Consider the following 18,094-nt stretch of genomic DNA (forward strand, 5'->3'; position numbering starts at 1 on the left):
TCATCCAACCTTTTGATGGATGCCTGTCACCCAATTCTCACCTGTGACTTCAAGAAGCTATATAGCATGTGCATAGGTCACACCTGGAAAATGTCAAGGCAGATAGGCTCTCTCTACTGCTAGATACTTGAATGCAGATTCCAAGTTAAGTTTCTGGGTTGATATAAATCCCACAAGGTGTGACCAATTCTCCTTAGTGAATGTATTTCCCACATAACTACTTCATTTCTTTTTTTTTTTTTTTTGCTTTTTTCAAAATTTTCTTTATTTTTTTAGTTTAAGAAAACTCCCACAGAATGATTAATATGGAAATATGTTTTACATGATTGCACATGTATAACTTATATTGGCCACCAACTCAGGGACTACTCTTTCATCTAGAGACTTTCAGATACTTCTAAATTGATCAAGGACTAATGCTTCTGATTGACTGGTTAATTTTATAGAAATGTTCTCATCTCATTAAGGTATTTGGCATATTGCCTTGTTAGTTGTTTTAAGTAGGATAGGGTGATTGATTGGTTAACTTAATTAATCCCTATCTTTAGACAAAGAAAGTCCCTGCCTTCAGGGATCTTACATTTTAATAGAGGAAAGACAACAACTACTGAGGAATAGTAGTTAAAGAGCAACATTTTCCACTGGGAAAATTATGGGATGGTAAGTGGAACCATAGGAGACTGATATACCCCACTCAGGACAAATGGCAAAATGGATTTGATCATGCTTCTAGAATTTGTGGTAGGAACAGAAAGAAAAGGGTAAGGCAGTCTGAAATGCTGTGGAAGAGATGATTGAGAAATGAGTGAAATGAGACATGCTAGGGGACCTTCTTGTAATCACAGACCAAGAGACGCATCACCAGTCAGGAGAACGTCGATCCAGGGTGAAAAGGGTTAAAACCTCCATGGTGTGGTCTCTGGTATGAGTTGGAAGTCACAATTATCATCCTTAAGTATTTGAAGGCTTGTTATATTGAAGAAAGGTTAGATTTGTGCTTCTTGCCTCAAAGTTCAGAATTAGAAGCAATGAGTTGGAGTTGCAAAAAAAAAAATGCAATCTAAGTGTGATATAAAGAAAGATACCTAATAATTATAGCTATTCAAAAGAGGAATGGGCCACCTTGAAAGGTTGTGGATTTTCCCTCTCTGGAGATCTTCAAGTAAAGGTTTAATGAACACTGGTTAGGTATTTTATATTTAAGAGGGAATTCTTGATCAGATGATGGTTGGAGTAGATGAGTTCTTCCAACTCTGAGTTTCTGTGAATCTAACATATGATTGGTAAAGTGTGGATGGAGAGATCTGAAGCATGGAAGACTGCCTAGAAAGAGTGTCATGGTCAAGATTGCTGGATACCCACAGACAGCATGAGAATATTGAGAGGGGGGCACCATGAGGGCAAAGGAAGGGAGGTGGGAAGATAAAGTTGGCTTTATCCAAAGCAGCTCCTGCCAAACTTGGAATGCCATTAACACTGGAAAGAGAAGATGATGAAGGAGGAGAAGGAGAAGGAGGAGAACAAGAACAAGAAAGAGGAGATCTGAAGATTTTAGACCTTTTTTGAACTCATCCAATCTTCAGTTCTCAAGCATTCATATAAACTAAGTATACTTGGTTTTGTGACATTATTTCTGACATTCTACAGGTTGAAACTTTTGACCTTTTGGTTTTCTTTGTAGTTTATTAGACCTTTTTGGGGGGTTTATTTTATTCCAGCAATCAGGATGTGATGGTTTTGTGAATAAGGGATGCTGGAAAATTTACTGGTATTTGCTTTATTTTGTTCAAATTTGTATCTAGTTAATTCCTGTAATGGGACCCAAGGGCATTTGAGGTTAAATGCCTAAAATTTTTATTTTATTCTTCTGATTATATGATAGGGGGATATGATAAAATCAGATGGCCAACAGATCCCCAGAGAGACACAGTGCTTTTCTTTTAAGCTGTATGAAAGCAAAACAAACTTGACTTAATTCTTCCCAGAAATGGTTGAAGGTGGGAGTCAACGTTTCAAGTGATTTTCCAGTATTCTGTCACTATCCATGCTATTGAAGAGGGAACAGGAGACAGATTATTCACAAGATGGGGCAATCAAAAAATAATTTATATTTTGTTTAAGAAATAATTTTGTATATTTTAATTTGGGTGTGCCTAATATTCTGAGAATTCAAAACATTGAAAACAATGAAAACACAGTGGAAGAGTTGGAATGCTTATACATCTCTTTCCCTCATTCTATTCTTCCTAGAAACTTACTCATGCTGGGGATGAACAGCGTCATCTCTTAGATTGGTGCTCAACAAATTTAGGGTCAGATAGAATTCCATTGCTTCTCTTTTTTCTCTTAATTTAAGACTTTATCATTTATCTTTCTGATGTTTCATGGTATATAGTCTATTTCTGGGTTGGGGTGGGGGAGGAGTTTAGGTGGGAGGAGAAGAGGAGAAAGAGGACTCAAAAAAAAAAAGCAGGATAAAGTAACCCGTGTGTTAGTTGAACCCAGGCCCTGATGTGATGAACTAGGTTCACTTTCTTGGTCTTTAATTATCTCTATGACTCTGAACCCGCCCAAGGTTTCCATAGAAACATCAAAATTCGACAGCTCTACTGTTGTATTGCTAACCCTGAATAGAACATTAAAAAAAATTAAATGTTTTATGCAGTTCATTGTTGAACATCAATACAAACAACTTGCATTCATTGGTATTATTTAGACGGAGATTACTGTGTCAAGCACCGTGCTAAGCACTTTATAATTATTATCTCATTTGATTTGAGGTAGGTGTTATTACTATCCTTATTTTACAGATGAGGAAAATGAGGAAAACCAAGGTTAGGTGACTTGCCCAGGCTTACATAGCTAATAAGTGTCTAAGGTCACTTGAACTCAGGCTTTCCTGACTCAACCTATTGCTCTGTCCACTGGGCAACCTAGCTGCCCCAAACTATTTACATTAAAACATTAATTTCAGTGCTGTAAAGTATTGTAATGAAAGATAGAAGGCTAGCCTCAGAGTCAGAAAGACTGGGTTTAAAGCTTACTTTCCTTCTTTTTTTTTTTTTTTGCTTTTTGGAGGGCAATTGGGGTTAAGTGACTTGTCCAAGGTCACATGGCTAGTTTTTGTGTTAAGTGTCTGAGGCTGGATTTGAACTCATGAATATATATTTATTTTTTATTTTATTTTATTTTATTTTTTGCTAAGGCTTACTTTCATCACATTACTGACTGTGTGATTCTGGGCAAAACCACTAAATGTATCAGTGTCATAGATACCACAAGTTACAGAGAAAATGCCCATCTATTTTGGCAGAAATATTTCTCACTAGTAGCCTCTCCATTGAAGAAACCACAGATCTGAAAAAAAAAATAGTCTATCAGTAAGTCTGTAAGTTGTGATCAGGAGTCTTCATCCATTCATTCTAATTTATTTTTCTTTATATGATCATAGTCCATCATTAGTGTATTCTTCTACCCCTTTGGGGTTTTTCCCCATAAAGGTCTTTGCAGATTTCTTGGCGTGTACACTTCATACCTGTCCATATTAATTGCATTATTATATTCCACTGCATGATTTAACATCATTCATTTAACTATCTCCTTTTTTTTGGGGGAGTATAAAGTCTATTTCTAGTTATTTTTCTTCCTTTTTTATGATTACATGTAATGCTTTTATGAATATTTTAGAACACATTTTCTTTTTTTTTTTGTTTCAGATAACACTTAAAGGATATATTAATTTTAACATGGCCCAGCCTTTGACTCAAACTACCTTTCTAACTCTGTCCTGCTGGCAATACCCTCAGTCCTTCAACCTGTTCCTCTGATTGGTGAGTTCCTCCTCAGTTCCCTTGCCCAGGAATACTGTACTTCAATCTCCCATCACTCTTTTCTGTCCCCCTTTATATGTTCTCTAATCTCTTTAGAGTGTAAGGTCTTTGAGTAGAAATAGATCTTGCTTGCATTTGTATTCTCAGAGTTTAGCATGGTGCCCACCACAAAGTAAACTCTTTTTTTTGAAGGGGCAATTGGGTTAAGTGACTTGCCCAAGGTCACACAACTAGTTTTTGTGTTAAGTGTCAGAGGCCAGATTTGAACTCAGGTTCTCCTGACTCCAGGGCTGGTGCTCTATTCACTTCACCACCTAGCTGCCCCCAAAGTAAACTCTTAATAAATGCTTTATGTAATCTAATCTAGGGCAGCTAGGTGATTCAGAGGATAGAGTACTGGAGGTGAAGTCAGGAAGACTACTCTTCCTCAGTTCAAATTCAGCCTTAGACATTTAGTAGCTGTGTGATCCTGGGCAAGTCACTTCACCCTGTTTGCCTCAGTTTCCTCATCTATAAGATGAGCTGAAGGAAGAAATGGCAAACCACTCCAGTACCTTTGCAAGGAAAACCCCAAAAGGGATCACAAAGAGTCAGATATGATAGAAAAACAACTAAACAACAAAATCTAATTTAATCGGAAGAAAAGATTCTAGATTTAGGACAAGAAGGGACTTAAAGAAAGATCTAGTCCAGCCCTCTCATTTTACAGTTGAGGAAATTGTGGCTTAGGAAGGTTAAGTGATTTGGGCCAAACCACAGAAGTAGTAAGTGGAAGAACTGGGATTAGAACTCAGATCTTTTGACTCCCAAGCCCAGTACTTCATTGTTGCCAAGTTCCCAACATTGCACTTATTGGGGTGCTTTATTCCATTTATAGCATCTCCTTCCAATGATTTAGATTCAGAGTTTTAACTGTTTGATTTACTTATCACATGTTTCCAACTAGTATGTTTTCTTCAGGAGCTGCCTAGAGGTTTATTCTTGGGCTGATTGATTTGTATATCACAGGTGCTATCTATGTTTTCCTTTTCCTTTGGAAATGCTTAGAAATGTGATTCCTTGGTTTTTGGGCTGGGATGTGATGAAAGGTTCAATCAAGCCCCCTTTTCCCCTCTTATTATTTGTCCTTTGTCTCAAAGAAGACCAAAGGGGTCCTGAAGGTGATGCCTTGACTTGTGCACGAATTGGATTTAAGTGAGACAGATCAGCACCAACTCTTCTGCCCCATTTTCTCCTCCAGAGTCTGGAACGAACCTGAAAGGTCATTTCCTTCCATCACACTTTGACCCGATAGACAGGAAAGATGATGACATCAATAGTGGACTATAATGCAAAGTGCCACCACTCTCACTCCAATCTGGTGAGTTTGGTTTGGGGACAGTTTATAGATTAAGGAATAAACTCATTTGAACCTTTGGGGATGACCTAGTTGGGGATGGTGGTTGATTCTCTACGATGAACCACCATGAACAAGAAGAAACTGCATCAGGTTACATGGTTACAAATATAGTAAGTGTGACCTATACATAAGAACAGAATAAAAGGAATATGACACATTTGATTTGTGGTTCTCCTGTGAAACTTACTGATTCTGGAATTCAGCTCACATGTTCGTAAGTGACAGAGTATGTGTCCCAAAAGAGGAAGTTATGTGGTATTTGGCTGATCTGTGACATTCACTTGGATATTTGGGGAAAATATGGGCTAGAATAGCTTTTCAGACTGCTCCTTTATACAGCTCTCAGACTCTAGCTGTAAGCATTATAGTTTCTGATTAATGTTAGCTCCAGTGAAGATTGCATTCCTTGATTTTTTTAGTGGGGAGTAGAAGAAGAAGAAAAAATGTTGTTATGTGGAATGGGTCATTTTGAGTAAAGAGGAGACAGGTTCATAGGATTTAAGAACTCACAGGGATATTTGAGGTCATCCAGTTTTATTCTCTCATTTGACAGATGAGAAGAATAACTCCCAGAAAGTGTAGGTTAAATGTCTTATCCTCTGTGAACACATATAGCAAGTGAAGGAGCCAGTATTTGAGGCATCTAGGTGGTTAGAATGAGAAAGTTGGAGTCAGGAAGACTTGGGTGTGAAACCTGCCTCAGATTAGTGGTGTGACTTTGGTCAAATCATTTAACTTCTCTGTCCCTCAGTTTCCTCATCTGTAAAATGAGGACAATAATAGTGCCTACCTCACAGGGTGGTTGTGAGGATCAAATTAATTACCATGTAAAGTGGTTTGCAGACTTTAAAGTGCTATATAAAATGTCAACTATAAACTCATCCTGCTTTTTTTTTTTACTACCCTATGCTACTTTCAGTCTTATTCCAGATATAAGGCTAGAGGTTGGTTAAACATGTCATTTTCTTCACATGTCCCCAATTGGTTTCTCACCCAACTATCTTTTTGAGGACATTGATCTAGAGCTGTAATTTCTTTCTTTCTTTTTTTTTTCCCCTTTTGGAAGGCAATTGGGGTTAAGTAACTTGCCCAAGGTTACACTGCTTGGACCTGTAATTTCATCAGTATGGGGGACCCTTGGATATAGAATCTCCTTCTACTAATGTCAATCAGCAACCCGCCCATAATTTTAAATTTTAGAGAGAGTCTGGGGCTATTAACAGCTCAGGTGACTTGTTCAGAGCCACACAGTGTTAGATTCAGGACTTGAATCTTGATCCTCCTGACTCTGAGGCTGGGCCTCTATTCACAATTCCAGGCTAGTTCTCAGTGTCCTGTATATGACAGGTACATTCTAGGTGTTAGCAGAATGTTGGATGAAATGGGATCCAGAGATGTCCTGACTCAGAAGGGGTGATCGCTTATCCCATTGGTAGGGATTGGTCTGCTTCTGGTACTGGGCATTAGCTATTTTGATATAGTGGTTTTCATCTTTTTTTTTTTTTTATGAAACCAAACTGACATAACCATGCACTTGATCCCTTCACTTGCGCTTGTGTTAATTTTGGTGTGACCTTGCCCTTCTCCTATACCCAGGGGACATATTTGATTTAGTCTCATCATGTAGTGATAACTTTTCATCTCTTTAATCAGGTCTGGTGTAAGACTGATCTTGTCCCTTAGATAGTTTCATCTGTAGGGAATTTTCCCTTCTGTGCCATGAACTACCTCAGCTCCATCTTTCTTTCTTTTCTTTTTTTTTTTTTTTGGAGGGGGGAAGGTAGGGCAATTGGGGTTAAGTGATTTGCCCAAGGTCACATGGCTAGTAAGTGTTAAGTGTCTGAAGTCACATTTGAACTCAGGTCCTCCTGACTCTAGGGATGGTACTCTGTTTACTGTGCCACTTCACCACCCCAGCTCCATCTTTCTAGTTTTAAAAATTGACTTTTTAAAAAAAATCAAAGCATTGTCTATTTTAATATAGATTCAATCAATGGGAGGAGGAGGCTCCCATGTGTGGTAATATATGTTACTCATTGTTTTCAAATGACATGTTTTATATTTAATTTTAACGGTGTGAATTCCCTTTAATAAAAGAAAAAGGAAATCAACCTTTTTGAGAGCCCTGGGGTAGGAGATGTTCTAACCTCCACTGAGTATCTCTGAGGTTGCTGGCCGGATCATCAGGCACTGCCTTCAATCGGATGGGAATGGGAGAGGGTTAATAGAAATACAGAATGCCAGAATTGGAAGTGGTCTTAGAAGAATGATGGATTTGGGGTCATAGGATGGAGGTTCAAACTCCCAGTTCTACTATTCAGCACAACTCAAAATTAAAAAAAAATAAATGTTAAAAATGTTTTTTACATGCAATTGGAAAAATACAATTAACTTTTTTTTTTTTAAGATAACATTAGGGAAAAAAACTGTGAAAAGCAAGGATTAAGTCTCTTAGATGCCTTCTGGTTCTAAATCTCTGATCCCTTTGAATTCATTTCAAGAACCCATGCCTCACAGAGGGAAAAGACTTATCCAGAGTCATATAGTAGATAAGTGGTGGAGCTGGCCTATGAGTCTACATTTTCTGTCCCCAAATCCACTACAGGAATACTGGAAGAGATTTTTGTTACAAGCTGTGTTCTATTTCTTGTGTCAAACATCCTTCCTTCCCAGGATTAGCTGAATTGCTCTCCTGATCTTTCTTAAATGGAGTGATTGGGATGGGGGAGATGGAATCTGACCCTCACTGTTAAACCAGTCTAACTCATGTTTTTCCCTATGGGACAAACCATAAATCCTCCACAGTCAGTCAACATACAATATAACTATTGGTTATGGGACAACCTTTTTTTTTCATCCCATAGAAAATATATAAGATACTGGGAATTTACAGGAGCCCAGGAGTATATACATATGGATAAAGCTCAACCAATCAGCTCGATCCCAGGGGAAAATGAAACTTGGAGGTTTTTATGGGGCAATTCTGTGTAATTTCATTGCATCTCTTTTCCATAGAATCTCAGATAGTCTTCCCAAGATTTGTGGGACCATCTTCTGTTTTAGAATCCTTCCAAGAAATAAACATGCTTCAGAGCTTATTGAATAAGCAAACTCCTACTTGTTTAACTTGTACTGTCTGAGTAACTCGATGGCTTTGCTCTCCAAGTAGATTATTGTGTCAGAACCATGAGGACTGTCTTTTCTTTCTTCAAAGGGACAGATATAGGAACTTGGAGTTTCTTAAGAGGAAACCTCAAAGCTGGTGCTGCTAGAAGGCTAGAGTGCAAGATCATGAAACTGAGGGAATTAAAATCTTCTCCTTTATTATGGGAGTTGAGATTCATGAACAGTATTGTTGAACTCCCATGTCATTTGATGTGAGAGTGTACATGGCTTTCACTTCCATGTGCTTCTGCTTCCAACACCTTTGGAAGAAGGTATACAAGGGAAAAGGCAGTGACTGCTCAGGAGCTGAGGGCTCCAAAGAGTATGCTGATTCTTCAGTCAGTTAGTCTCCAGGAGTTTCCCTTTCCCATAATTTTGATTGGAAGACTCTTCATTTTGATCAATGATACACCCCCTAGAATTTCATCAAGTCAACTGATGAACTCTTCAGTTGAATCAATATCCCCTTACATATCAGATACAGAACACATCTGACAATGTATTCAATATTCAGTCCTGAGTCCTCTCCAGAATTCAGTGTGTGTGTGTGTGAGGGGGGGGGAGGGGCGGGAGAGAGGCGGGGAGGGGAGAGGGGAGAGACAATATCTTCCCCCACTATTGCTTTTGAGCTTCTTTTTATTAATTGTCTTCCCTCATTAGGATGCCTCAAGCTCCTTGACGGCGGGGACTTTCTCCTCAAATTTGTACTCATAGCATTTAGCATAGTACCTGGTACAGAGTAAACACTTAAGTGTTTCCAGATGGACTAAAGATTTCTTTCTTTGATGGGAAGAGAGAGAAATGTTTTATTATCTGTTCTCTGAAACTTTCTTCTTTTTGTTTTTAGTCAGAATTCACTTTTAGTGATCTTTTCATTTATATTGTTGTTAGTAATTATATATTCAATTATCTGTGAACATTTTGTATCCTTTAGGTCAGGGACTATCTCACTTTAATTCTTGCATCTCTAGAACCTTAATATAGCACTTAGGCCAAAGTCATTGTTGTTCAGTCATTTTTGTTCATGCCTGACTTTTTGTGACCCCTTTTGGGGTTTTCTTGACAGAGATACTGAAGTGGTTTGCCATTTCCCTCTTCATGTCTTTTTATAGATGAGGAGACCAAGGCCAACAGGGTTAAATGACTTACCCAGGGTTCACACAAGCTAGTAAGTGTTTGAGGCTGTATTTGAACTCAGGTCTTCCTGACTACAGACCTGTGCTCTATCTGCTGTACCACTTACCTATCCAAAGTCAACATTTATCAAATACTTGACTAATTATTAATGCATATACTTCTCTTGGTTTTGTTTATTTTGTTCTATATCAGTTCACACAAATCTTTTGGTTTTCTGAATTCTTCATATTCACCATTTCTTACTTTGCAATAATATTTCATAATACTCAGATACCATAGTTTTGTTTGTTTTTAACGAAGCAAGTGCTTAATAAATGTTTGTTGGTTGATTGATGACATCCATTTCATTTGCAGTTCTTTCCTACCATTAAGAGGGCTATTATTATATAAATATTTTGTTATATATTGGACCTTATTTCTGTCTTTGATTTCCTTGGGTATATCCCCTAGTGGAATGGCTGTATCAAAGGGTAGGGGCAATGTAGTAACTTTTATTGAATAATTCTGAATTGATATCCAGAATGGTGGAGCCCTTCATAGCTACATAAACAATATATCATCATGCTAACTTCTCCAAAATTTGCTATCTCTGTTGGTTCTTAAAAGGTGAGGAGAGGTCAGGAGCTAGAACTTGTGTAATCCCTGGGGGGTAGAACAAGAAAGCATGTTCTTATTACCCTCTGAGGTGCATTTGGTGACTTAAATACTCCTTAAATAAAGGACATTTATCCTTATTTTAGATAATCTAAAATTATGCAAGACTGATAACTGAGGTTATCAGAGATGCTGTATATCAGAGATCTATGTCAGTATATGATAACATATCAGAGATATATGTCAATATATGACATGTCAGATTTCGTCTTGTTCATGAAAAGATGAAATGACTTGATGTGGTCTTTGGTCTCTTAACACTTGCAACTCTGTCTTGACTGCCCTATTAAAAATAGATATAGGTTCATTTATGGGGGTATAAAGACCCCACTGTAAAATGGGGTCTTAGTGCCTTCAGATGTTATATGTGTGTATATATGTATATTTATGCATATTCATACATGCATATGTATGTACATGTGGATATATCTATGTGGATATATCACTTTGAAAACCTTTAAGTGTGCTATATCAATATTAGTTATTGTTATTCTTTGCATATTTGATCTCCCATTTTATCATAACCTCCAAGAAAGCAGAAGCTGGGTCTGTATCTTTGTGTCCCTATACCTTAGCCCAGAGTCATACGTAATTGATATGCAGGTGTTTAATAAATGTTTGTTCTCACTGAAGGCCCCCCAAGCAATCTGCCCCTAACTTACTTTTCCAGGCTTATTTTCTACCACTTCTGAATTGGTTTATTTTTATTTCCCAAACACACTTTATGCTGTCCTTGCTACTTGCTATATTGCTCAAAGTCTGTCTCTGTAAATTCCTCCCTGACCACCCCAGCTGAAAGTGACTTTTCTCTTTTTTGAACTTTTGTTTAGCACTGATACTGAGATAGATATCTCATCTCAACACCTTCATTTCTGAGAATCTGATGGATAGAGAAGCAATGCTTTGGCAAGGAAGGGGCCATGTCTTAGAATGATTGATTATTTAATTGATTAGTGTAATATATTTCTCCTTAGCACTTAGCATGCTGTGGACACACAAAGAATGCCAATAAATAATCACTGAATAATGAACTTAGGATTTATCACAATGGAATTTCTCATCGTTTCCCCTTCCCCACAGAAGAACGGAAGCTTCTTGAGGAGAGAAATTAGTTTTTGTTTTGTCTTTGTATTCCTAGTACCTTGTATATAGCAAGCATTTAATAAATGTTTATTATTCAGGTAATAAATGTAACAACAATGGAGTTTTTCCATCACCTCATCATTTTTAGTATGTTACTTTGCCATGGAGTCAACTATATTTAATTTTTCAGTTGGTGTTCAACAACTTGAGTTTGGGACCCCAGTTCTTGTATACCAAGGGGATGAGCAACAGTTTTATCTTCCTTTACTCCCAGATTCTATCGGGATATTCTCAAGCTTTGTTAGAAAATGTGAAAGTCCTCTAAAGCTGCATTCATAGTGTTCTCTTTTGTAAGGTTATTTCATAGTGTAGTTCATTCTCTGGATTATTTCACCAACTCTATATTTGTAGGTTATAGATTAGATCCTTAGAAAGTGACTACTACCCCAGGTTGAAGGTACTCTGAATGTTCACTTTTCTAAAACTTTAAGTTCACAAGCCCCCACTGGTGTACTTCCTTTTTATAGTAAGCCAAGTAGATACAATTAACTCAAAATAAAAGCATTTACTGAAGTGACTTAATAAAGATTATAATAAATATAAAACATTATCTCTTTAAACTTGGGGTATACTCTCCCACAAATATATACATCAGTAGGAAGAAAGGACACATAGATAGAGCATACTGATAGAGCAATATATATGTAAGAGACATATGCTAGCAAGGTAACTCATGACACTAGTCCAGGAGTGATCTTATATACTTCCTCTTTTTTCTGGTATCTGGTGCCTTCTGGGTACAGAAGATCTGTTAGATAAATTGCTCAAATAAGCTTCTTTGTCTGGCTCTTCCCCATAGCTCAACTACCAGGGCTAATTCTTTTTTTTTTTTTTCCTAAACTTTTAAAAAGAAATATTTACTTCAAAGTTATAATTGCAAACATGCAAACTTACTCCTTCAGCACATGGGAGGCATAATTTCTACTACCACCACTGCAATATCTGGGGAAGGGAAGGCAATTAGGTTCACAGTTTTGCTCAATTTCTATAGAGCACAGATCTAGCTTTAAGTTCAAATCTTTCCACTGGTTTGAGTTCAAGGCACTTTGGGTTCTTCAAACTTCCCTGGGAGGCTGGCTACCTATAACTTCCCATCTCAAATCCAAGGCTGATTTGGCTCATCTGATACCTGAATGTAAGAAAGACAAACAACTCAGAACAAGACAGATACCCACCAGAGGTGACATACTCAGAGATGCAAAAGGAACCAGGTTAAAATGTAATTGGGAAATGTTTAACAAAAGAAATAACAGTGTGATACACCACATAGAAAATATTAATTTGTGGTATTCTAAATCAATTTGCAGCCCACAAAGATATGTTTCTATTTGAGTTTGATAAAACTGCCCCAACTCGTTTCTCAGAGCCAGTGTAAATCTATCTCAGTATCAGTGCTAAACAAAAGTTCAAAAAAGAGAAAAGTCACTTTCAGCTGGGGTGGTCAGGGAGGAATTTACAGAGACAGACTTTGAGCAATATAGCAAGTAGCAAGGACAGCATAAAGTGTGTTTGGGAAATAAAAATAAACCAATTTAGAAGTGGTAGAAAATAAGCCTGGAAAAGTAAGTTAGGGGCAGATTGAGTGGAGAAGGGAAAATTGATCATAGGTCTCTGGATCATTTCTCCCCTACCATATCCTCCCTCCAATTTAATATCGACTGTTTCCTAACAAATAAAAAGAGGTGCTTTTGGCACTTTATTTATTTATTTATACTTCAAATACTGGATAGATTTTTAGTGACTAGAAGGGGCTCTCTTATTGTCCTTTTGACTGCCTTCCCCCCAATTCCTTGTATGGTACTAAAGAGTCTCAACAAAATCTTCTACAAGAGGCCAGTTCTAGGAAAGATGGTAGGCCTGGAGATTGCACTCATTACTAAATATGTGATTATACATAATAGTCACATATAATCAAATGTGTAGTCACATGTGTAATGTACATATACCTACTGCAATAGTATATATATATATAATTCTGTATACTAGAATATATATCATGGAAGTATACATTAATAATACATACAAACCATCAATATCAGCAATGCCAACATACCAACAATCATACCAGCATTTCATTCACCTGGTTTTCATGGGGTATGAAGCACATAATTCCATCAATGAGTTTCACATGACAGTGAGTAATCACCTCTCCCATTTTTTCCTGAATCATCATAAGTAAATCTATTGACTAACTAAAAAGTCCTGGTAATCCTACCATACCCTCTTGATATTTATTGTTCAGATAGGTGGGCTGTCGTCAGTCTCTTATGCTAACCTTGGTTCCTTTGGAGGCCTTGAAACCATAATATTATGTTGGGTAGGAGTTTCCTTTTGATTTAGCCCTCCGCTAATATCTGAATAGGCTTACTACTGTGATTAGAATCTGGTTGAATTTCCTGATACTTTGTGAGTACCAGTACCCAATTACATTATTTTCAGAATTATTATCTTCTGAGCTATTATCTGACTCTGGATGTCTCTTCACCACAGGCAAACAGGCTCTTTTCTTTAGAATTTACTTAGCTTGCAGTTTGTCACTCTTTTCCACTGGTTACTAGAAATTAGAAAGTGTTACCAATTCCCCAATAGACAGCAGGTGGTTTTAATGCATTTTCAAAAAAAAAACTATAGTTCTCACCATTTTTTAGGGGTTATTTTATAAATAGGCAAATCGACCAGTATTCCCATTACTTGGTATGGGGTAGATTTCCATTTCTTTCCCTCCCCTCCCCTCCTCTTTTTTCTTTTTCTCTTCTTTCTTTTAAAAAATTCACATGAATCTATTTTCTTTCCCTTTCACCTCTCCCCATAAGCAATGATGTGTGTGTGTGTTTGTGTAATAAATATGCATAATCAAACAAAATAAATCCCCCACTGGACATGTTCAAAAATGTCTTTTATTTTGCACATTTGGTCCATTGCCTTTCTCTCAGGAGGTGGGTAACATTCTTCATTATCAGTCTGCTAGAATCATGATTGGTCATTGTGTTGATTAAAATTTTTAAGTCTTTCAAAGTTAGTTGTTTTTTTTTTTAAACAATGTTATTGTTATAGTATGAATTGTTCTCCTGGTTCTGTTTACTTCACTCCATATCATTTCATACAAGTCTTCCTAGGCTTCTCTGAAATCATCCCTTTCATCATTTCTTATAGCACACATAGTATTTCATTACATTCATAAATCACAGTTTATTCAACCATTCCACATTTGATAGGTATATGAGTTTGCTCATCAGTATATATCAGTTTGTTCTTTCTGAGTATTATTCTGACTACAATAGGATTATAGGTTTATAGCTGGATGGGTTTAGGAGACATTTAGTCTAATCCTGTCATTTTACATGTGAGGAAACTGAGGGTAAGATAGGTGAAGTTCCTTGCCCAAGAGTAACTGGCAGTATCATGAATCCAGTTTCTCTGACTCCAGATACTTACTTACTTGTCATCATTCAGTTGTTATACATCAGAGAAAGAGTTTGAATCTAGGACTTCCTAACTCCAACATTGGCACTCTGGCCACTGCACCATCTTGCCTCTCCTATAAGGAAATCTGTTAAGGATCTCCTAGAGATATGTTGCCATTGTATAATCTGGTCCAGTTTCTGTCTCAGGTTTATATTTACCAGGGCAAGACACAAAGGAAGATGAAGACACTACCCACAAATATATAAATAGAGAAGGTTGTCTTGTATCTCCACTCACTCCCTGATTCCAACCTACTGGAGCTCCTGTATGAACTCACATGAACTCCCTAGTATAGTTTTGCTAAAATTGACTTCCCCTTGCCACAGGGCAGGGCAATTACTGTAACTCTAGCATTTTTCAAAAGACTAGCAGAAATTCCCTTTCTTGTTACTCTCACTTTTCAAAGAATTTGAGATGTATTTCTCAGAGAGAAGTGATAGTAGAGTCTTTGGTTATCATAGGTCATCAGGGAAGGTTAGGGTAATGTCAGATGAAAATTGCAGAAATGGTCTACAGTAAGAATAAAATTATTCTTTTTTTTTTTTTTTTAAAGCAGTCGGGGTTAAGTAACTTGCTCAAGGTTACACGGCCAGTTATTTCTGGGTGTGGTGCTAAGTATCTGAGCCCAGATTCGATCCCAGGTCATCCCGACACTGGAGCCGGTGCTCTTACTCACTGAACCACCTGGCCACCCCAAAATTATTCTTTATAATGGCCTGTTTCATTCCTTGATTAGTGTTGTAACTTTCCTTCTCTTTGTAGAAGGCATTTCAACCTTGCACAGAGTATATTTTCTTTACCATTTCATGAATACTTCAGTATGCTGGTCACCATAATGTATTGCCATCATTTGTAAGTTGCCCAGGGGCACAATCAGAAATTAGCTGGAACACATCTTTTCCTTATTGCCATTTGGCCCAAAGAATTATAAAATTTTGAGGTTTACATGGTGTGATCTAATAAGAAGGAAAAAAATAGACAAACCAGAAGAAAAGAGAAGTAAAACTTTAAATCTGTCCTGTTCATTTTCTTAGGACATGTGTGTCCTACTAAGTGCTGAAGGGACTACTCCCTGTTCATTTCCTGAGCAACTAAACATTTTGTTGCATGCACTATGTGCCAGGAGGAATTAGAAAGAATGGTTTTTATGACCTGCTTTTGAGGTATCTGAAACAATGCCACAAATCTCTATAAGATAGGGCACTGGTAGTGATTCCTTCATGGCTGAGGCCCTCCTCTTACTTTAGACATTGCCTGCTTTTGGCAGTCTAATCTTGGTTCCCTACCAGCATGGGACCAGGGTACCTGAGGCAAAGTTTAAAATGCACACTTCTAATGGGCCATACTCCTTGGGAGATTTTGAAACTTCTCTAGAACACATGTGACTTATCTGAATAAATGCCTGTAAGCCTTGAGTGGGGTAGAATGTTCTGGAGTTAAAAATGTGGGCAATTTAAAAAAGAAATACTAAAAAGTTTTCCATTTTGTTCCCTGCTCCTTCAACAGCTATCTTGTTTACACTACAGTCCTGATGAGGAAACTTGGTCCTGCTAACTTACTGTGGTGCAATTATGTCTTCCAGTCCCTAGAAGAGGTTGCCAAACATTCAATTTAATTCAACATGTATTCATTAGACACTTACAATGTGTAAGGCTCTGTGCTAGGTAGGCCCACTGGGGATTTTTTTTTCAATTGTCTTCACTGGTGTCTGACTCTGTGACCCCATTTAAGGTTTTCTTGGCAAAGATACTGGAATGGTTTTCCATTTTCTTCTCCAGTTCATTTTACAGATGAGGAAACTGAGGCAAATAGGGTTAACTGACTTGCTTAGGATCACATAGCCAGATTTAAACTCATGAAGATGAGTCTTCCTCACTCCATTCCACTGGGAATACAAAGATAAAAAAATGGTCACTGATTTTAAGGAATTTGTATTCTTTTAGATGATAAAACATGTGCACAGACAAGTAAACACAAAGGCTATACAAAGTTATATAAAGTAATTTTAAGAAAGAGGGAGAACATTAATGATAGGGATCAGGAGAGGTCTAGTGTAGGAGGTGGTACCCGAACTGAGTCTTGAACTGGATTCAGAAAGACAGAATTGAAGAGAGAGAGTATCAGGAATGGGGGATGATAGTCTTGCAAAACTATGGACATTGGAAAGGGAGTAAGGGAGCTGGTTTGGTCATAATGTAGAAACAAGGGGAAATCAGTCAGAAAAGATAGGCCAAAGCTAGACTGTGGAGGTCTTTAAATGCCAGAGTTGTTTGGATAAATAAAAATAGTATAGGATAGGATAAAAATCCTAAAGGTAATAAGGAACCACTACAAGTTTTTTAAGTAGGGAAGTAACATGGGTCATAGCTGTACTTTAGGAATAACAGTCTGGCACCTGTGTAGAGGAGAGACTGGAAAGGGAAGAGAATGGAAGCAAGGGAGATCAGTTAGGAAACTATTGTACTAGTCTTGGTGAGAAGTGAGGGCCTGAACGAGGGTGGTGGCCATATGAGTGGAGAAGGGAGCAGTACTGAGAGATGTTGTGGAGTAGGTGTTTAATAAACGATCATTGAGTGAACCTGCAACTTTCTCCTTTCCTCTCAAATATACAAATCTGTGAAGAGGTGTGGAAAGAGTGACTAGAGTATCATTTGCCTTGGGCATGGCTCAGAGTATGTGTGTGTGTGTGTGTGTGTGTGTGTGTGTATGTGTGCTCATGTATGCAAATAAGACATATTAAATTGGAATTGGGTAAAAAATCAAGTTAAAAAAGTTTCTTAAACTGTTACCACTCTTTGATCCAGTGGTCTCATTAGTGGGTCAAGAAGACCCAAGATTAAATGACCATATTCACAGTGACTACAATAATATAAATTTTAAAAAAGAAGCTGAATTCTGAGTAATTGAAAAACCACTAATGGTCTTGGGAGAACAGATAATTAAAGAAATCAGCATCCGGGGGACTATGAAAGCAGAATTTTGGGTACACTGTCAGATGTGGTCGCTGTATTGGTTGTTTTTGCTTAACTCTTTTGTTTTGTTACAAGGGAGGGTTCCATTCCAGGGTGGAGGTTTGGGGCAGGGCATATCCAGAAATGACTATGATGTAAAAACAATAGGAATCAATCAACCCCCCACCCCCCTTTTTTTTAAAGAAAGGATTTTTTTTTTACCCTACTCCAGTTGGGGGATGGAAAGTGTGATGAGGTTGGTAGAACTTGTAAATTAGAAGAAATCATTTTGTTTTTTATCTTACTGAGGCTTGTTCATTTAAAAATTGGAAGCCCATGTTATGTTCACC

The 18,094-nt window shown here is 37.5% G+C and overlaps 1 long non-coding RNA gene across 2 annotated transcripts in view; it reads left to right on the plus strand.

Annotated features, from left to right (window-relative positions):
• Positions 1-18,094, plus strand: part of LOC138153301 (uncharacterized) — a 105,778-nt gene that overhangs the window by 4,434 nt on the left and 83,250 nt on the right. For both annotated transcript variants that reach the window (XR_011166333.1, XR_011166332.1), the window contains exons 2-3: positions 3,717-3,830; positions 5,071-5,194. This is a non-coding gene — a long non-coding RNA (uncharacterized lncRNA). The remainder of the gene's footprint in view (positions 1-3,716; positions 3,831-5,070; positions 5,195-18,094) is intronic.

This window comes from Petaurus breviceps, unplaced genomic scaffold (genome assembly GCF_028583685.1).
Source record: "Petaurus breviceps papuanus isolate PSGF00001 unplaced genomic scaffold, PetGlider_PUasm1.0 90977, whole genome shotgun sequence".
NCBI classification, from domain to species: Eukaryota; Metazoa; Chordata; class Mammalia; order Diprotodontia; family Petauridae; genus Petaurus; species Petaurus breviceps.